This window comes from Camellia sinensis, chromosome 3 (genome assembly GCF_055761805.1).
Source record: "Camellia sinensis isolate YWXY chromosome 3, ASM5576180v1, whole genome shotgun sequence".
Classification (NCBI taxonomy): domain Eukaryota; kingdom Viridiplantae; phylum Streptophyta; class Magnoliopsida; order Ericales; family Theaceae; genus Camellia; species Camellia sinensis.
Window position 1 is genome coordinate 178,332,748 of NC_138963.1, and position 19,035 is coordinate 178,351,782.

The following is a 19,035-nucleotide window of genomic DNA, read 5'->3' on the forward strand; positions in this document are numbered from 1 at the left end:
ATAATTATGAGGGAGTTTAGAAAGTATAATTTTTTTCTTAATTCTTTTAACAATGAAAGGAAGGTAAAGAGGGTTTATAGCCAAATTTCCCTTAAAAATATTTTAAAATGAGTTTAAAATGTTATAAAACTAGTGAAAAGTATCTTGAATTATATATATATATATATATATGTATAAATTTTTTTCTTGTTCTCTTAGGCCTCGTTTAGGAACAGGCTAATTTAGTAACTTTTTGGCTATTTGGCTAAAATATGAGCTAAAAAAAACTAGTATGTTTGGGATGGCTTTTTGACTTTTTACGAAAAAATGTGCAAAAAGTAAAGAGAAAAGATAATCTTTGACTTTTTGGTATGGGTTGTTAACTTTTTGGGTTTTTTAGTAACTTTTTAGCTTTTTGGCTAAACCAGCCCTTCCCAAACGAGGCCTTAGAATATTTGTTAGCAAAACTTTATAAATAAATATTTTAAATTTATTTATTTGTGACATTATCATATTTGACGCATATATATATATTTTTTTAATTAGGTTATTTACATTTCAACACGAGAGAAATTGAGGGGTTCGTGAGACTCACCATATGTCATGTTTCAATAATTTGAACCGTTCATTCACTATAACAAAATGCACATTTGGCGACCAAAATTGGCGACTAATAATTTTTTTAGTCAGCAAAAGTAAAATATTTAGCTCCTAATTTTTTTTAGTTGGCATATATTGATTATTGGCGACTAAAAAAAATTAGTCGCTAAAAATGTCAGAATTGGCAACAATAAAAAAATTTAGTCACCGTACATTTAGTTTGGCTACTAAAATCATTTAGTCGCCGAATGAAAAATAAAAAATTATTTTTTAGCTTTGGCGACCAAATGTTTGGTTGCCAAAAACTTATTTTCAACGATGAAAAAAAAAATTAGTCGTTGTACATTGAGTTTTGGCTACTAAATCTATTTAGTCGCCGAATGAAAAATAAAAAATTATTATTTATTATTGGCGGCCAAAAATTTAGTCGCCAAAGACTTATTTTCAACGACCAAAATATATATTTTAGTCACCAAAAAATTAAAATATTTTGCGGGATTTACAAATTTTTGAGGGATTGACAAAAATAATTGGCGACTGAAAAAATTTAGTCGCTAGTGGTGTAATATATAATATATATATATATTTGCTTTCCAAACAACAAACCAGCGCCTGACTCTCTGTCCAACGTCTCTCCCTCTCCCTCTCCGCTGCTCTTCCCCCCTTCCCTTCTCACCGCCCCTCCACTAGTCGTGCCTCTGCCGCTCCTCCTTACGGTCGCCGACAACTGGAGCACTAATTCACCTAGATTTTCCCCATATTCTTGGGCATGACAACTATTCTCAGTTCAAAACTTGAAACCCTAACCTACAGTTTCAAATTCGACTCTCTCCAATTCTCTCTCTCTATATATAGGTAGGTGTGTATATATATATATTATATATTTGTGATGGGTAGGGTATATAATTAAGGAATTTTTTCTAAACCCACCAACATTGTCCAACGCCTTACAATGGCGTCGGAGAACGAAGACAAACTCACTCACTCCTCCGTCGATCGATGATTGACTTTACCCTAGGTATGTCTCTATTTCGCCCTCTCTCTCTCTCTCTCTCTCTCTCTGCGTTTTCTTCCATTCACACACTTTGACACAAACCCAGCCCTATGCGGGTGTGGGTGTGGTCCCTAGGTGGTGATCAAGATTTTTGGGGGTAATGGAATTGAGCTTTTCCATAGTGGAATAGATGGGTTTTTGTGACCCAACTTGGCTTCTTATTTTTGAGTTCTTCAAGCAATTCCTAACATTTGCACAAGATTTGATCTGATTGTCACTCTCTGTTTTTGCCCTCTGTGAACTAAAACCAAGGTTAGATTTTCACTTTCTCATGTCTATGCTCAGTGATAATCTTGTTCTTGTATAGTATTAGCGTTTAGATTTTGTGGGTTGTGTTTCTTTTTTTCTGGGTTGATTCTAGTTTGGAGCTTTGATCTCATAGTCACTCTGTTTTGGCCTCTGTGAGCTGAAAACAAGGTTAGATTTTCACTTTCTCATGTCTTTGTTCAGTGATAATATTGTTCTTGTCTAGTATTAGCCTTTAGAATTTGAGGGTTGTGTTTCTTTTTTACTGGGTTAATTCTAGTTTTGAGTTTTATCTCATAGTCACTTTGTTTGGGCCTCTGTGAGTTGAAAACAAGGTTAGATTTTCACTTTCCCATGTCTATGCTCATTGGGAATATTGTTTATTTGTAATATTAGCTTTTAGATTTTGTGGGTTCTATTTCTTTTTTTCTTTTTTTTGGGTTAATTCAAGTTTTGGGTTTGATTTTGTATGCACATATGTGAAATAGTTGTATTTTAGGATCTAATTATCTGAAAAATTTATTCATTTAAGGCCGTGTCTGTGTGTGTACTTTCTGATGATCTGAGCAAGTATTGATCCATATATCAGTGTATAAAATTTGCTAATTTGAAATCAAGTAAGTTTGAATCAGAACAACTAGAGCTTTGGTTATATAATTCTTGCTTGAAGAGCATAAACTTCGATCTTTAATACAGTCAAAGAGGAAGAAGATGAATCACATTTTTATTGGGTTGATCATCTTAGTTTTCTGGTCTTGATAGAGCCTGTAAGGAAATGTGATGTTTTAAGCAGCATATGAAGCATATTCACATAAAATTCCAGTTTTGTTAGAGCATCTACAATCTTTCACTAATTCGTTTTTCACGTTGCATTTCTTTAGCTTCATTGCTTAAGGCGCACACTATTTTTTAGGTATGTCAACTACATGCAATTATGATTTGGATTATGAGCACTTGTAGTATTGTTTGATCTGATTTTGTTATGGATTTTTTATCAACATCCCCTTGTGCTGTGGCATTCTTTGATAGAATCTTACTATGTAGTTTACAAGGAGATATAAGTATAGAACATGGACTGCCATTGCATTGACATATATGTGAGAAGAAAGTTGGGGCTTCAGGTTCCTTGATTCTGATTGTTGACGTTAGGTGCTGATTATGTAATATGTGCATATCATTAGAATTATTTCTCCTTTGACTATGACTTGGCGGTAGCAATCAATGCAAGTAAAAATCGCTAGGTGGTTGGCATGCTTTTCCTTGTATGAGAGAAAACACGGAAAATCCCCTCCATCCTGTAACATAGGGGAAAAAACTTTCCCCTGAATCATGAAAATTATATATATTACTGATGATATTTTTTCTTTGGGGCATTCCTGTTTTTGATTTCTTGGTGCATACTTTTACTTGCTAATTGTTCTATTATGTAATCATATGTATTATGTGTCCTAATCTCTGAAACTTACACACAGGGTGTTGTATATTCTTACACACCCTTTTCACCTTCTGATATATTTGTAGCATTGGCATTGTGTTTCGATGTGTCCAGGGGAAAATAGAGCCAGTATTTCAATAGTGCTTTTCTAGGATACACCGTTGGTTTGGTCCTTACTATTATTGTCATGAATTGGTTTCAAGCTGCACAGGTGTGTATTGCTCTTTTCTTTTTACTATTATTGTCCTTACTTAACAGTTTCAATTTATTTTCTAAACTGTCATTCTCATCATGATGTAGAACCTGAACATCCAAGTGACAAATTGATGAAGAACAATTGTGAAAGGACCTTCAGCCCAACAACAGTGTCTCTAGTATCAGTATCAGCATCATCACCACAATTGTTATTAAGATTTTCTTTAGCTTGGATTTTAATTGTTGGTTTGGATAGTATATGTATTTGTTGGATTATACCATATTTATGGATTTTTATTTTGTTTGATATGTACGGTTAATAGTTAAGTTTTGTATGTGGTTGAAAATCGAATGGTACAGGTTGTAAAGAAATATTTTTATTGAATGGTTAAGAATTGAATGAATGAATGAATAGATGAATAATTTTGTATAAGCATAGGTTATAGGTGGCGCAAAAAATATTACAGAATAAATTATAAAAACTAAATGAGACCTTTTGGTGACTAAACAAATGTCACAGGTTGGCTTTTGGCTATTAAAATTTTAGTCGCCAATTGTGAAAATGTGAAACTTTTGGCTACTAAACTGTTAGTCGCAAATTGTAAAAAAGAAACTTTTGGCTACTAAAATTTTAGTCGCTAATTCTCAAAAAGTAGAATTTTTTGCTACCAAATAATTAGTTGCCAAACATACATACTCAATTGGCTACTAAATAATTTAGTCGCTAAAAGTAAATATATTTATATATTTAATTTTAAAAAAAAATATATGGCGACTTAAAAAAAATATATGGCGATTAAGGTTTTAGTTGTCAATAGGCCACTTTTGGCTACCAAAAAAATTTTAGTCGCCGATTGTTTCCCCGACAAACTATAGGCGACCAAATATATTAGTCAGCAAAAGTGATTGGCAACTTTAGTTGCCAAAAGTAAAATTTCTTGTAGTGATTTTGTAGGGCTATCAATGTATATCATTCATGAAAAAAATTATGTTAATCCGATAATCGTCATTTTCATTTTATTATATTTGTTATAGCGATCTCGTTTTTCCCTCCGTTGGTTATTGTATTCCGGATTCGGTTCTGTAGATGTCTGTTGTTGTATATGTTGCATTTCCGTCCTTTAATTCTTTGTATTTGAGTTTTAGGATATGTTGGGCAGGTTTGTAACAGGTTGGGTGTGTTTTTAAAACAAATGGTTGCTGCCCAGTTTTTGGTGTCTTCGCTCGAGCGAGGCTTTTGTCGCTCGAGCGAGCTCTGTGTTTTAGTTCCTTCACTCGAGCCAAGGTTCCTTCGCTCGAGCGAGCTTTGAGTGGTGTGTCTGTTGGCTCGAGCGAGCATTCTTGCGCTCAAGCGTACGTCTGCGTCTAGTTTGGACCTGAAGGTTGTGTTTCTTGGCTCGAGTGAGCTTTCCTTTGCTCGAGCGAGTGAGGACTATGTTTTGGGTTTCTTCACTCGAGCGTGCTTTCCTTCGCTCGAGCATGCTTTTGGGTTGCAGACCTGAAGCTTCGTGTTGTTCACTAGAGCGAGGTTTCTTTCTGTTTGGTCGCTCGAGCGACCACTCCTTCGCTCGAGCGACCACTCCTTCGCTCGAGCGAGGCTCGAATATATCAGAGAGCAGCAACAGTCTTTTCTCTCACTTTTTGATTTCCTTTTCTTCTCAAACCCTAGATCGGCTATCTCTCTCTCTATAATACATCTTCTCTCTAGAAAAACACTTGGTTCTTGGGTGTCTCTACCCTGCTCTCTTTGAAGAAAAGATAGAGCTTGGCGTGGGCTTCGCTTTGATCCGAAAAACATTGGGTTTGGAGCATCTTGGGTTTTCACCTTCATCTTCTTTGAGTCTCTTCTCTTGAGGTAGAGATAACCTATTCCTTACCATGAGTTTTAACATGAATGTTATGTAGTTTGTATAGATGGTGTTGTTTGGGGACTTTGGAAAAGTTAGGGTTTGTATTGAAATTATATAAAGAGGGGTTTTGTATTTTTAAAGCTCTATGTGCATATAAGGCCTTGGAAATGAGGGTTTGTGAGTCAAATTGATGGGATTTGGTCTTAGGATCAATGTTTGAGAAAAGAGGGAAAAGTCCTAATTGGAATTAAATAATTAATTTGGGAAAAGTTATGAAATTAGGAAGTTATGAGATTGAATGGTGTAGTTGGATTAGTTAGTCACTCAACTATGGAATTGTTGATAATTTATCTGTTTGATAAATTTATTATCTGTTTAGAAATAATTGTTTTGGGCTATCGGTGGAGGATAGTCTTGATTGTTGTAGACACTGTATGTTGATTAGGGAAAACTGAAACTAATCAAATGTGTTATGTCATTGAATATGACGGTTGAATTGTCACATTGAATATGTGCCTAGATTGATCATTGTACATGATAGAGCTTTTAAAGACATTGCATATGTATCTTGTTTGGGAGGAGATAGGGAATGTACTCCATGGTTTGAGAGGAGATAGGGGATGTACTCTCAAACCTGTTTGGGAGGAGATAGGGGATGGACTCCATTGATAACTAAGTTAGCCGGAGTGCCCAGGGTAAAAGTCCCAAAATCCCAATTGCGTTTGCATAACGTAGATGAATTGAAGTATTGAAGTGTTAATAATGTGAGTTGTAGTCTCATATTAAGTGATTATGATCGAAGTATTGTTAATATGAGTTGTAGTCTCATTATAAACTGTCTGGATGAACAGAGAACCATATCTATGAATTGGTTTGGATAATGAAACAGAAAAAGGGATTGAAATATGCTTGTAAATATGGATTGGTTATGAAAGGGATGTACGCTTGTTTATATGAGTTAAACATTTATCAAATGCTAATGTTTTATTTATTGCTCATATTTGGTTTAGCGTATCTCTACTAGGCTTTGGCTCACCCTATATGGGACATTATTTTCAGGTACAAGTGATATGCTGCCTCCAAGGATGTAGCTCCGGAGGTTGTAGTAGCTGAAGGCTTACTTTTGTGATTATCTTTTGTATTACATGTAATTCAAGCCAAAGGCTTAATATGTTTAGAGTTAGAACTTTCTTTTGTTGAACCCAAGTGTTGACTTGGAAAGTTATAAGCCCGTAGGGCATTTACTTTTGTTGTCAACATGTAATACTTTTTGTACTAAATACTCTGATAAATGGAAATATGTGTTATTCTCTTATGGCTATGGATGTCTTGAATGATTGGCTTATATGTATTATTTTGAAGGCGTGACAATTGTCGCTAAAAAAAATGAATGATTTATTTTTAAAAATATATTTGCTGTCCATTTTTTTAAAACAATGTGATAAAATGAATATGTTACAATTATTGAAAAAGTTAATTTATTTTCATGGATGATATATGTACGAGCAAGAAATAATTCTCCTCGTATAATCTTATTGATCAAGTTTGCACTTATCCAAAGGTCGTTGTCTTATCACCTAAAAATACAAATGTGAGCTAATCGGCGGGTGTGTGTCGGAAATCCCTCCGAAGCCTAAGTCAGCAAGTAAACAATAGACAGAAAGCTCTGCGTATTCAAGAGTCAGAATTGAAATACCTGGAAATAAGTGTTATCATGAGCTTTGATAGATTCCGTGTGGCACAATCTTAGTAGGACTCTATCCCTCCTTTGTAGAGTTCTCCTGGGAGTCACATTCCCAAAGGATGATGATTATCTCTTAGCCACCCTCCTCACTACCAACCAAGTAAAATGGCTAGAACTCTTTGGTCGGCTATCACTGCGCTCAACCGAGCTATATTGTTTTGTTCTACTTCTAGCCGAGCCGTGCTAAACCTAACCAAAGAATAGTGCTCTGTCGAGCTACAGCTAACTCGACCTTTTCCATTAAAGTCGCCTCAGTCCGCTTACTGACCGTGCATAAATAGCTAGGTCTATGTCTAAACAATCATCTCTGACCGGCCCAACACAGGTTCAAACCAAAACCAAGCTACACGAGTGCTTATCTCAACACATTGCGTGGCCCAAGTTCCAAAAAGGATTTTATCTAGCTCGGCCTAATTTGTCTACACAAATTACCCTCTCAACATACATTGAGAGTCTTACAAAATGAATTATTTAAATCATCAAAACGGAACTTATGATGGTGTCCACAAATCTCTTAAATTCTTTCATATTAAGATGTAGATATAACATATATTAAAAAAAAAAAATTAGATCCATTATTAGACAGAGTGACAACAAATAGTTATATAAATTTTTGACCTCAAGTGGGAGAAAGGGAAAAAAATTACCTACACATAAGAGTACAAGTGTGTTTGTCGTGGAATGTAAATAAAAGATTATGAAGGTGCAAGTAAGTGTCATTTGCAACTCTTCATATATATATGATTTTTTTTTCCAGCAATGGTTGAGGGCCACAATTTTTGTGGCTTAAATGACTCGAAATTGTCAAAACAACGTCGTTTTGAGTACAAAACAACTTTAAAATTATCAAAACGACGTCGTTTTGACAATTTTAAACCATTTGAATCACAAAAATTGTGACACCTAAACATTTTTCTTTTTTTTTTCTCCGACCTTTCTGTAATTTTTTCTATTAATTTTGAGTAAATATAATAATTCGTGGTGATTAAAATATAAATTTAACCTGAGGCTCCAATAATTTTTGAGTACTATAGCAATGACACAAAATCCCAGAAGGCAGTACGAAAATCGAAAAATATACGACTACAGAACGGAACCAACAGAAACCAATACGGAGGAATCTATGGTCACAAGATCAGCTGTACCTTTTTACTGGTCACTCCCTAAATCTGTGCTCGTGTGCTGAGCCCTTTTTAAAAAAATTTATTTTATTTAATATATATACATTTTAATTTGTGTACACTACACCAATTATATTCAATTTGTTTGGTTTGGATTTTTAAAATTCACTTTTAAAAAAATTGAAATATTTTTTTCATATTTTTTTATTTTTATTTAATTTTTTAATATTTTAAGTAATTTTTAATTTTTAAATACACATAAATAAATATATTTAAAAATATAATATTTGTGAAATTTTTTTTTACAAAAATTTACTAAATACCAAAAATATAAATAAAAAAAATACAAGAGTTTAATACATTTTTCATATTTTTGTGTATTTATTGATTTTTTAAAAATATTTATTTTTTAGATGTATTTAAATAAGATGCATCTAAAAAAGTAAAAAATTTGCTAAAATTTTAAAAATATTCACTAAAAATTAAAAAATAAAAAACTCAATTAAAACCAAACACACTGATTGGGATTTTGGTTGACTGGTGTGTTTTCTTATCTTGATAATTTAAATAGATTGTTTTTTAGAATATGGTGAGTATTATATTTTTATACAAAAAAAATTAAATTAATTGTACATCTGTAACTTTTTGATCACATCATATTTGTATGTAGATTAACATTTAAAATCACATCTGCCGTTTATTGTTTTAAATACAAGTGCATTTTGATAAAAAAAAAAGTTATTAAAATCTTATTAATTTAATTTTTTATAAGATGTATTATTTAACCGACTTCAAAAACTAAAATAATTTAGATGATTGAAGTAGAATATGAAGTGAGTTCTACAATTACAAGAGGGTAACAATCATAACTATTGTGCAAACCCCCCCATCTCCATTATATTGGGCGTCCATCGGCCCAGAGCAGGAGTCTGCCAACTTGTTAGCTACTCGAATATATCCGAAAAATTCTCAACAATTTTCCTGCTTGCAAATAAAAATGGAAAAATGGAAAAAATACCATTTTCATTCTGAATTTTTATTTAAATTGGATTTGAAGTCATATTTTTTAGTTATAATAATTATGCTTTTAGAAGGGTGACATTGGCATTTCATCAATAGGAATTGACTCTTGTAATTAAAATTAAAAATCAAAATATGTAGGAATTCAAAGGCTATTTTTTTCAAATTTAAGGGCGTTTGGCATGTGCTATAATAGCACATACTATTTTAGCACATTATTCTATTTTGATTACAATCATCTTATTTGGATTATATTATTTTTTTATCATATCATTTTAAACCAATGTTTTGAAATCAAAGAGGTGAGCGAATCGAAAAAGGAATCGGATGGACAAGTTATTGGGTCAACCGTCATGTCGAAACGGTTGAATTATGACATCATAATTAATAATATATAATTTAAAAATATAATTATAAATAAATAAAATGTATATAAGTTGCATATTATTTACTAATAATATTTAATAAAGTCATAATTGATATAAAAAAAAAGCCACTAGTTTTAAAGAAATTAAAAAATTTTAACATTCCCTCCAAACAAATTGATTGAATACTAGATTTAATTTTGGAGGGAAATGAAATTTTCAACTCTCCCTCCAATCAAATATGATTCAAATAATTTGATTGAATCTCACATAAAATATTTATATTCTCTTTGAACAATCTTTTTCTCTAAATAGAAATATATTTTTATAATCTCTTCAAGCTTCCAATGAGACTTCTCCTCATGAGAGGAGACTCTTGAAGTAAGAGTTCTTAGCCAAAATTTTGATATCGAAAAGAAAGAAAAAAAAAGAAAAGAAGAGAAGAGAAAAACAAAAATAAAAAAACAAAATTTTCCAACTAGCGAGTTGATCAACAACCGGGATCAGCTTTACCGGTTGAACCACCGATTTTTTAGTTCTTGCAGACAAGGCCGATTTTTTACCTAGGCCGGTTTTTGTGGCTCATCTGGACTGGAACTAGGTTCGATCACCAATTCCACAGAATGAACCGGCTGGTCCATCCGATTCTTTAAACATTACATTAAATCCAACTTATATTTTATATAATTTTTTTTATAACAAATCAAAAAGTATACTTATTTAGATTAGGATAAATCACAAATACACCTCCTAAGATTTGATTAAAATACGAATCATCTTTTGTGATTTTGAAAATTACATTCCACCCCTTGAGGTTTCTAATTTCATAACAAATCGTCATTTTTATTAATAAATCATCAAGTTAATCAACAATTTTAAATGATGTTAAAAATATGTTTCAATTAATAGTTTAGGTAATTTTATTATTGTATAGAAGAACAATTATGGATTTCATTTTTTTAGTTAATTCTATTAAAAAAATTCTAATAAAGAAATATTTATAATTTTTTAATTCATATAAGACAATCTATATTTTAAATAAATCTCAAAAAATATATTTATAATTTATCCAGTAAATTAAATCTTAAAATAAGTGCAATTACAAATGCATTGATCCTTTTTTTCAAGTATGAGAGTACGAGTTGGCATGTAGGTAGTACCAAAAATTATGTTAAAAAAAGTACAAACTAAATAGTGTCCTGCAATGTGAGAAAAGAAAACTGTTATCTTACCGAATTTATATTTTAAAAATTATTTTGAAAGTGACATATTTGGGAAGTATTTTGTTGGGTAAGGTACATATCACATATATTTATATAAGTTTTTACAAATATATGTAAATTGTGATTTTTTAAAAATTTTATGAGTTAACTTATATATATTTGTAAAAATTTACGTAATTTTGTGAGATAATTTATATTTATTTGTAAGGATATATTTAAGTACATATGATATGAACTTGTACACTTAAAATTACCCATATAATTTATATTTAAAGTTGACATGATATAAGTTATATATAGAAAATTTGTAATCCATTGAGAAGAACGCTTAGAAATATTGTAAGTTTTTTGTTACATATATTTTTCATGTAAAATGTATAATTTTTTTAACTTGTGCTCCCAGAAGATATATGTAAACAAAATTCAAAATAATGAGAGAGACATTTACACAACAATGTCACATTCTCTCTTAATTTATCCCTAATATAGAATTCTACAAGTTTCTAAAATTTAATTTTCGTCATAGTAGAAAAGCCACTTTTTTCTTCGCAACGTCTCTATCATTTGATTGAATAACCTTCTCCTACACAGAAAGAGATTGGATAAATATTCATAACTCTATAATAAAGTATCAAAAACACAAAAAATCGTTAGATAATAAACTATTTGTTGTAAATCATTTCTGTTAAAGTTTCTTGGAAATCCATTACTTAAATTAAATGAAAAATTGAACCATAACGTACAGTTAGTTTTAGTTCCTCAAAACAAAATATAAAAGTTCACCGAACTGATTTCTCAGATGCAGAGTTTGTGCATTGGACTGCATTATTATTATTATTTATTTATTTATTTTTGTTTAAATTCACTTATGGAAGAGGTTAATTATTGGTAGTTCCAGACTTTCAGGACTGGAGATGAGTCATCTTCTTTTGTCGCTATTGTTAATGTCAATAAATTTTGTTTTCATGAATATAGTGTCCAAAACTGGACTAATGTGTGATGTTATATATCAGATTAATGAAATGTCAATGGGAACTGGTAGGACCATCTTAGACTTAATAAGCAATTGACAAGAACAACTCTCAGTTGTATTTCTCTATATATACATTACAATTTACATAGGTATATAGGATTTATCCTTTTTCTTAAAGAAAAATAGAGATTGATCAACAACAACCCCAACTTGCCTAAAAAGGGGTCGACGAAAGCGGCTTCTTAGCAGCTACGAATATCTACAAGTGGCCAAAGAAAACGTTGGAATACACTTTCTTCAACAATGACTCTAACTCAGATTAAGAATAATTTCTTTCAATTTAAAGAGCTGTTCATAGATTTTTGTGTGTGTTATAATGATTAGCGTAACTTCTATTTATAACTTGTGAGGCATATATAGTACAAAAATATATGATTTGCTTTTAAATTTTTATTTTTTTAGTTTGTAAAAAATTACATCAAAGCCATACCATAATATTCTTCCATTAATCGTTATAATTATCTAATCAAGAATCGCAGTTTTAGTTGTTAAAATGAGATTATTTAATTTTGAGGTTGTGAGTTTAATTATGAGAACAACTACTTTGTACAAATTATACAAAATATTAAGTTTATGTTCTCAATCTGCCCTCATGCAATGGGAAGTATGTTGAGCGTACAAAAGTTCGTATGAATTTCATGAATCATGATTATATATAGGTTCTTGAATTTTGCATTCAATGAGAATATAAAAATAAAAAATATATATGAAAATTGATACAAAGAATTTGTTTTGCAACTTGTTTATGTAAACACCATTTTTTTTCTTTTTCTAGAAACATTTTAAAGTAGTCTTCAAAGTTTCAAAAAGATGATACGAAAATGAATAAATATTTCCCACATCTTCATATTTTTTTTATTTCTAAGATTATGAAAAATAAAAATAAATAAAACATTAAAAATTAAAAATTACCGAACAAACTAAAGGAAAAATGATTTCAGTCATGAAAAATTACCCTGAATATGAAGTGCGTTGTATTCATAATAAATTGACTCATAAATGTACTTTTTTGAATATTTTTGTGAATAATTTTTTGAAGCATATAGGGCTTGTTTGGTGCTAAGTTAGGAGAAATTACTATTCAGTGTAAATTTAGGAAGAAAAAAAAAATATCAATAATAAATTTTATAAATATTAATAATTAAAATTGTAAATTTTTTCATGTATCTGAAAATATTTTTTTTTTAAATCCAATAATTTGTAATTCTCCCTTTTAGTTAAAAGCCAAAAGTATAAACCAAATGCACTCCTCCACCAATTTTTAGATAATTAATTTTTTTAACTTATTTAATCTATTTTTACTTTATAGATAGTCAGAAACACTAATTAACTAGTCCCATACAAATTTTCAAATAATAAATATGGAAGTGTTATAGTCCACACCTTCAAAAGGAAGTGCATAATATGTAAGTTATGTTATTTATGAGTTTAAGTATCAAAAATGGCATAACTCAACATTCTGTGAGTCATAACTAAAAATAAATGAGCGAATTATACTAATGGTCGCTATAGTTTAGAATTTGTGTCACTTTAGTTCCTGACTTTTTAATTGTAATATATTTAACCCTGAATTTTGAATCTAGTTTCAAATAAGGACAATTAAAAACATTATTGCTCGATTTTAAGAGCAAAATCATCAATTTGATAAAATATAAATAAGTTTGACAAAAATAAATGTCAAAATTTATTTTTAACTCACCAAATATAAAATTATATAAAAATGATAAATCTTTTATATTTTTATTTTTTTACCAAATTAATTTTTAGTAGGTGTTTTGATGATAATCATGCAACGGATAGTTGTTTTTATTGATATTTTTTGATGATTATCATGTAATAAGTGGTTGTATTTGTTGGTAACATATATTTTTAGATTGTTATATTTAATGGATGATTATTAGATTTTTAATGTATAATCGATATGTTTAATATATGAAATATTTTTACTTTTAGATTTTTTAATTTAATGGATTGGTTTAATAATGATATCAAGGTTGTTGTCATATTTGACTTTTGAAAAAATAAAAACTAATTTAACGAAAATAAATATCAAAAAAAATTATTTTAAAAAATTATTTCTACCCTCCCAAAAGATAAAATTATATAAAAACGATGTGTTTTTAATTTTTTTCACTAATTTAATTTTTAATTTCTTAGAAATTTTTTTTTAAAGTAGATTCTAAAAACCAAATCACACAGAACTTTATAATCAAAATTTTTTTAACATTATTCATTAAAAAAAATGTCATTATATTTCAAACAACATACAAATTATCCAACACAATATAAGTTGTGTGACGACTTTGCTATTCAAATAGAGCAACAATGTTTTCAATTGTCTTTATTTGAAACGGGATTCAAAATTCAAGATCAAATGTATCACAATTGAAATGTCAGAGATCAAAGTGATACAAATCTCAAACTATAGGGGCTGTTAGTGCAATTCGCCCAAAATAAAAATGCCTATAACTGAACATCACATAAAGTATAAAAAAAAACTCTTAGATCATAAATAATCAAAATGATGTCATAATTAACAACACAATAGGCCATAATTAAAGACACAAAAATCACAATTAAAAACACATGATACATACTACAAAATTTTCTTAATATATATAAGGGTAAATTACAGTGACACCCTTGAGATTTCTGTTTAATACAAATCTCCCTTACCTTTGAAAAATTGCACTTACCCCCTGTCAGATTAAAATGACATATTTGTCCCTTTGCCTTTATACATATAAAATAATAAAATAATACAAATATTTTGTTCATGTCATTTAAAGGGAAATAACTATCATTTTCTTTGGTTTAATTGACACAAAAAATTATGTTTTTTTATTTTTATTTTTTACAGAATTATTTTAATATTTTAAGCAATTTTTTTTTTTTTTAGATACACCTAATCTAGATCTACTTAAGAAGTATAATATTTTGTAATTTTTTTAAATTCACCAAATACAAATATATATTTATATATAAATACAAAAATTCAATACATTATCTTTTTTTGTTGTATTCAATGTTTTTTTAAAGTTTTTTTTATACAAATTTTATACTTTTTGGTAGAAATAAAAATGAAAAATTAAATTCATATATAAAAGTTTATACAAAAAATATCATAAAAATATTGTGATAGTGATATTGTTATAAAGATAAATAATGTTTATGAGTGTTTTGTTTTAAAGTGAAAAATCATTATTAAACTATATCATTGTGTTTGAAAATTTTATATAAACTTTACGTTTGTATATCATTACTCAATAAGAATATGTTCAGATAAAATTTAATGATAGAAAAAGTTATCGAATCTAGTCATAATGATATGAAAAAAAAATAATAGAAAAAATGGCAAAGTGGTTATTTAGAAAATTTTAGAACATGACATCAGTAATCCAATGGATAATTTGTAATAAAATTACAAATTTCAAATAAAAGAATGTAATTTTTCAAATATAAGAGTAAATTTGTATTAAATAGAAATCTCAAAAAATTTCAATATAATTTACCCTATATATAAATAATTCATATAAGTTGTACTGCACAATCTTGCAAATTGTTGCAATACAAATTTTCCAAAAGAGAAAAGTTCATGAACATGCTGTTTGGTAACAGTAGAGAGCATCACAAGTAAAGTTGAAAATGAATTAGTGGTGAGGATTGCAAAATCAATAATATTGCATGTGTAATAATTGGTGTTTCCCACCAACAAGGGGCATATACAAAAGCTTAATCATGGTGTCAAAAGGCCACACCACACCCACCCACCCACACCCCTCGTTGTCATGGACACCACTTGAGTCCGTTCCTCTCCCTTGACTCTCATTTGTTGAAAAGGTTAGTGCTCCCAACAAGATATGACCTAAACACATCATATCAGCAGCCAAAAGAACTCTCTTCCCGTCACAATCTTTTTACTTTCAGTTTCTCTCCAAGATTCTCTTATACTGTGGTTAAATCATGAATTTTAATAAATAAAAATAAAAATATGTAAAATATAAATAAATATAGTAACATTTTACATATATTTCATACTTTTTTTTTCTATATATATATTTAAATCTCTACCTAAATCCATAGAATTTAATATATATATATATATATATATGTAAAATATAATTAGTTCTATTTCATTCACATTTCATTTAATTTTTTTTTCCTTCTGAAATTATTTCCTAAATTTATGAACAAACGCATCCTAAATATCCTAAAAATAAGTAAAATATAAATAAATATATTTACATTTTACATATATTTTATACTTTTTCTATATATATATATACATATATATTTTAATCTCTACCTAAATCCATAGAATTTGAAAATATATATATAGGGAATGGCTTCCCTCTAGTATAGACTGGAGGGTATTGTTGGGCCCATATAGATTCACTACGGATCCCGTTTTAATAATCTGAACCGTACAATGTGTAGAAATTATCGAATAATATATGCTTGTAAAAAATCACGTTGATCGGATATCGATAGCTATGTGATCAAATTAGATTTTTGTAAGCTATTTATTTTTCACCGTCCATTTTTTTCATACTAAATTGATTTGATCACATAGTTATCGATATCTGATCAAAGTGATTGTTTACAGATGTATAGTACTCGACGAGTTTTACATATTGAACGGTTCGAATTATCGAAACAGGACTTGTGATGGACCTCTACGGGCCTAACAGTACCCTCCAGTCCAACCATGATTGAACTGGAGGGAAGTCATTCCCATACATATATATGTAAAATGTAGTTAGTTCTATTTCATTCACATTTCATCTCTTCTTCTTCTTCTTTTTTTTTTTTTTTCAAATTATTACTTAAATTCATAAACAAACACATCCTAAATATGCTCTACTCTTGAGTTATAATTTTAAATTTTTGATATCAATATTTTTTTAATGTAACTTGTCGTTGTTGCTTTTTCTTGTGCAATTAAGAACTATATGATAAATAATTGGAAAAAAAATCGTAAAAAAGTATTATCCAATTCTTTATAAACGTTAATATGTAAAATCATAAAATTTTTCATAATTTTTTAATTAAACTTTGAAAAAAACACTGACTAGTAATTTCCCTAAATAATTTTCGATGACAACAATCAACACAATTGAATGATTGTAGGCATTGCAGATGCATGCTAGCTGCCTTACTCTTATACATATATATATATATATATATAATAAATTATATAAATGGTCCCTGTAATTTACACCATGTGTCAATTTAATTTCTATTATTTTAATTTGCTCGATTTTGTCCATTGATTTAACGGATTATGTCATATTGGTCCAATAAATAATAGCTACTAGGTTTGGTGGACAGAAACTCAAAAAATGTGTCAATTTGATCATTGTAGTTTATACAATATGTTAATTTGGTCCTTATTATTTTAATTTGATCGATTTTGACAAAGATCAAATTGGCATATCGTGTAAATTACAATAACTAAATTGATACATCGTTTGAGTTTTGGTTAGGGGTGCAACTTAGACGGGCTCAACCCGATCAACTCGTGCCCAGTCCGAATTTTTTTAGGACTTAGACAAAATATTTTCAAATTCGGTACGGGCTTGGGTAAAAATTCAGAAGCCCGAATTAAATTTGGACGGGCTTGGGCAAAGACTTCAAACAATCCGAATAACCCGAAACCCGAATTATACATATATAGATATATAAAAATATTAAATATACATATAAATTATTAGCCATTACATGATATGAAAGTAATTTATATTATTAAATCATATTGAATATATACTATATATACAAATAATATAAAATCTTACTTTTTTTTCTTTTTATTTTCACTCATAAATTGTAAGGATTATTATAGTGACATATCTCTTACATTATATAAATTATTTGTTTTGATGGTATTAATGATTTGGGCAATGATAAAGACCACTAAAAGTGGTGCTCTAAAGCAATCACTAATGATGTGGCATCTTTTTCTTTTTTTAAAAAAAAAAAAAAACAAACAAACAAACAGACACAACAACATTGTGGCAGTGGGTGCCACATCATTAGTGGTGGCACTAATTAGTGCTCTTACTCATTTTCCTAATGATTTTCTATAAAAAAATGTAAAGAGAGTCAAATTTTAAATAAATAGCTGCAAAAAAAAATCATTTACAATTCGGGCAACTCGGATAATTCGGATTTAACTCGGGTCGGGTTTGGACAAACAATCTTGGGTTACAATTTGGGCTTGGGTAGGGTTGGGCAGGTCTTAGTACAACTTGAGCTCGGCTTGGACAACCTCCCAACCCAACCGAACCCGTCCGAGTTGCACCCCTAGTTTTCATCCACCAAACCTAATGATAGTTATTTATTGGATCAATATGACACAATTCATTAAATTAAGGATCAAAATCGAGCAAATTAAAATAACGTGGATCAAATTGACACATCATATAAATTACATAAACTATTTACATAATTTACCCATATATATACATATATACATATATATAAAGAAAATATTACATATGAATAATTTTTTTTTTTTTATATTTTATTATGAGTCTTATTAAGGTCTATTCTTGGGGGATTTGGCCAAAACCTCCATCATAATGAAATTTTAACGTATTAAAGATAAGTACAAAAAGTTTTTTTTGAAAAGTCCAACAAATATCACTATTATTAAAATATTAAACTTTAAAATAATATAACTTTTGATATAGATGTCGGTTTTTAATAAAATTAATATTTTTAGAATTCTTTCATTAAAATCTATCAAATAAAATCTATGTTGATTATGAAATTCTTTAAAAATATATATATTACCGTTAAAATTGATGTGAACAGTAATAGTAACAGCAACATGCTATTCTATTTGATTGTAATATGTTATTTTGTTTGACAGTAACATATTACTTTGATAATATTGTACAAGAAAAAAAATATTTTATTTTGTTCTTACTCAATTATGTATTTTCTCCTTAGAAGGTTTATGAAAAAAAAAATAAATTAGGTTATATTTTTTACCAAATAATAATCCCATTGAGGAGTTTTGATTAAATTTCCCTATAAGTAAAAAGAATGCTTAAAGTAATTATATTATTTTTATTGCACTCCTTTTATATATAGGGGGTGTTTGTTTCAGTTTTTTAGAGCCAACTTATGGCTTTTAGCTTTGAAAAAGTTATTTTGGACTGTTTG

At 29.1% G+C, this 19,035-nt stretch overlaps 1 long non-coding RNA gene across 4 annotated transcripts; it reads left to right on the plus strand.

The window, feature by feature from the left end:
- The first annotated feature begins 1,173 nt into the window (after positions 1–1,173).
- On the plus strand, positions 1,174–3,816 carry LOC114307488 (uncharacterized). Of its 4 annotated transcripts, none has more exons than XR_014364812.1 (3): positions 1,174–1,597; positions 3,429–3,525; positions 3,615–3,816. It is a non-coding gene; the product is annotated as an uncharacterized LOC114307488 (long non-coding RNA). The 4 variants fall into 4 exon arrangements; XR_014364811.1 differs by having other exon boundaries at positions 1,179–1,597; positions 3,401–3,525; XR_014364810.1 differs by having other exon boundaries at positions 1,187–1,885; positions 3,401–3,525.
- Positions 3,817–19,035: the final 15,219 nt, after the last annotated feature.